The sequence below is a fragment of the Babylonia areolata genome, chromosome 6 (assembly GCF_041734735.1).
Source record: "Babylonia areolata isolate BAREFJ2019XMU chromosome 6, ASM4173473v1, whole genome shotgun sequence".
Taxonomy (NCBI): Eukaryota; Metazoa; Mollusca; class Gastropoda; order Neogastropoda; family Buccinidae; genus Babylonia; species Babylonia areolata.
This window is the reverse complement of record NC_134881.1, coordinates 25,087,279-25,090,541: the sequence shown is the minus strand read 5'-3', so window position 1 is coordinate 25,090,541 and position 3,263 is coordinate 25,087,279. Positions and strand designations below refer to the sequence as shown.

General features: G+C 43.5%; 1 protein-coding gene across 2 annotated transcripts in view; it reads left to right on the top strand.

The window, feature by feature from the left end:
* The first annotated feature begins 456 nt into the window (after positions 1-456).
* LOC143282862 (beta-1,4-N-acetylgalactosaminyltransferase bre-4-like) overlaps positions 457-3,263 on the top strand; it is a 38,767-nt gene continuing 35,960 nt past the window's right edge. For both annotated transcript variants that reach the window (XM_076588720.1, XM_076588719.1), the window contains exon 1: positions 457-897. The gene's annotated coding sequence lies outside the window, so the exon portion shown is untranslated. The remainder of the gene's footprint in view (positions 898-3,263) is intronic.

Genomic DNA, 3,263 nt, shown 5'->3' with positions numbered 1-3,263 from the left:
TAATTCCTTATTGAATCGCGCTGTACCCATGGCAGACCTACATGATATAAATCGCACCATCAGTGTCAGCGGTTTTCGCATGTCCCACGCCCTGGAGCGATCAGTCAGAGAAAAAAAAAATCAGACGGTTGCTCGAGTTCCCAGCGGCAGGGACACTCAACATGCACCGTTAGCAACGCACTGGAGTGGCCTAGCTGTCCGCGGTCAGTGGGTTTGGTCAGGCGAACAGATAAGGGTCCACACCTGTAAAGCCCGCGCACAGAACACAGACTGGTGGAGGTGGAGAGAAAGTCCCAACAAAAGATGAGAGGTGGGGCCTACAGATAAGCAACAATGTATGCGAAGCCGCAAAGCTCAGGGGACGTAAATCGTAGATTAGAGCAGACGACAGTTTAGTCTGGGCAGTTTTATTGGCAGGGGCAGGTTGTGGGTTCTTTTTATTGCAGCAGGCAAGCACAACAAGGGGCTGCCCTTTTGAGCTCACAGCTTTCCTTCTCACCTCTCTCCCTGCACGCTCAGCATGCCATCCCCAGTCTAAGCGTGCCATTCACAGCCCCAAAACGCGCAGCAGCCGCCCTCTCTCAGCGCGCGTTCCCCACTCTGTCTCTCTCCCTCTCTGGCACACACTCCAGCCTCCGTTCCTTCAGACAGGCGAAATTGGACTCCCCGCAACCCGCTGAGTTGGGCTACTCCTTTCACGAAGCCTGCAGCCAAGAAAACTTTGCTCTCTCTCCAACATGGTGGTAGTGGTGGAGTCAGAAATACGAGCACTTGTCGCGTCTGCTACGGTCTGCTGATTTGTTGGCGCTTCAGGAATAATGCTTCTGCCAGACCACCAGCAGATGTTCACAGGAGAAGGTGCTGTGGGGATGTAGTGACAACAACGGCACTGAAGAGGTAAGGACTGTTTGGAACAGTTGGTCATAGGATTTTATAGAGGCCGTGCTAAGCCTCTCGGGTTGGCCCGATGTTGGCAGGAATGTGATGGTAGGTAGGTGGTGGCGATGTTTTGGTGATAACTACCGCTGCTGTGAGTGGGTGGAAAGACTGCAGAATTAACCCGAAATGGACGGACCTCGCAAAGTTTACTATAGATCATTGTAATCTTTCTCCGAGTTCGTTTAAGAATTTGTCGTTATTATTTACATCAAGTTCCACAGCTGAATCTTTGCCGACTGTTATCTTGACCATCTGCTGGCATTGCTCCGAGCACAGCAATGAACGTGAAATGTTATTCTGACTCTTGGTGCTCAGTGCTGCTTCTGCTGTTGCTGTTTTACGAATCGCAGCAAGCATTGTTTACCTTTACAGGCTGTACTTCTGTAAGTCTCCCGATATATCGGACCAAGCATATCGTTTACTGTCATCACAGGCTTTGGCCAGCTTAATGTTTTTAGTATCGACATTTGTTGATAAAATTTGTCGATGACTTCACTGATGCTCATAAACACAAAAAGTAGCCTAAGAACGAATACAACTGATACTTTACACACACACACACACACACGCGCGCGCGCGCGCGCGCGCGCATATATATATATATATATAGAGAGAGAGAGAGAGAGAGAGAGAGAGAGAGAGATCCAGTGAAAACTTTATTACTGGAGGATAAAGATTTTAGGCATTGCCTACTCTTCTAGTCTGTCCTTGCGACAGCAGTAACGACGATAACGATAACGACACAACAATAATAAATTTTGTAAATACTACTAATACTACTACGAATAATAATAATCATCATCATCAGCAGCATTGTAAAAAAGTAATAAAACAACACATTCACACAAGCCCACCCCCACCCCCACACATGTGCCTACACAGAGAGAGAGAGAGGAGAGAGAACTCAAATCGTTTTTATTCAAGGATTAGAGAGAGAGAGAGAGAGAGAAACTCAAATCGTTTTTTATTTAAGGGTTAGAGAGAGAGAGAGAGAGAACTCAAATCGTTTTTTATTCAAGGATGAGAGAGAGAGACAGAGAACTGAAAAAAATTGTTTATTCAAGGATGAGAGAGAGAGAGAGAGAGAGAACACAAAACTTTTTTTTTCCAGGATGAGAGAGAGAGAGAGAGAATACACACACACACACACACACACACACACACACACATATATATATATATATATATATATATATATATATATGTATATGACGTTTTTTATTCCCGGATTAGAGAGAGAGAGAGAGAAATCAAAACGTTTTTTTTTATTCAAGGCTTAGAGAGAGAGAGAGAGAGAGAACTCAAAACGTTTTTTATTCAAGGCTTAGAGAGAGAGAGAACTCAAACCGTTTTTCTTTTTTTATTCAAGGCTTAGAGAGAGAGAGAGAGAGAGAGAGAGAGAGAGAGAGAGAGAGACAGACAGACAGACAGACAGACAGACAGACAGACAGACAGAACTCAAAACGTTTTTTTTTTTTATTCAAGGCTTAGAGAGAGAGAGAGAGAGAGAGAGAGAGAGAGAGAGAGAGAACTCAAAGCGTTTTTTATTCAAGGATGAGAGAGAGAGAGAGATGTAGGCTCAACACACGTAAGAAAATAGGCTAATGGAATGAAACAGACCGGGTGATACGAGGCACCCGTTGGTCGTGACACCCAGATTGTGCACCTGAATGGTGAGTCACACTGGGAGAAATCTGTTTTCATGATTTTCCTTGTGGGAAGGCATCTACATCTGTGATGTTTCGTTTTGTTTGGTTGGGCTTTTTTAACTCGAGAATACTATACCCTTCTATTATTAGGCTTTGCTACATTGTTTTTTGTTTGTTTGTTTGTTTTTTTAACTCGAGAATACTATACCCTTCTATTATTAGGCTTTGCTACATTGTTTTATGTTGTTGTTTGTTTTTGTTTTTGTTTTAGTAAAGATTAAACGATAAAACGATTTTGCCCCTTGTTTAAAGAGGCAGGCAGTGATTAATTCATGTTTGTAACGTGTTATTCGGACCTCCATAATCGAAGAACAATTTTTTTTACAAACTTGTAAAAGAAAGCAGGTTTGACCAAAAGTGCTCTTAACATCGGCATATGGAAATACGGCCTTCTTTTTTTCTTTCTTTCTTTCTTTCTTTTTCTTTTCTACTGCTCATCTTTCGGAAGACGTTGGCATAGCCAGAATTACTGATGACGTGAACACACACACACACACACACACACACACACACACACACACACACACACACACACACACACACAGAGTCAATCTCACACACACACACACACACACACACACACACAGTCAATCACACACACACACACACACACAC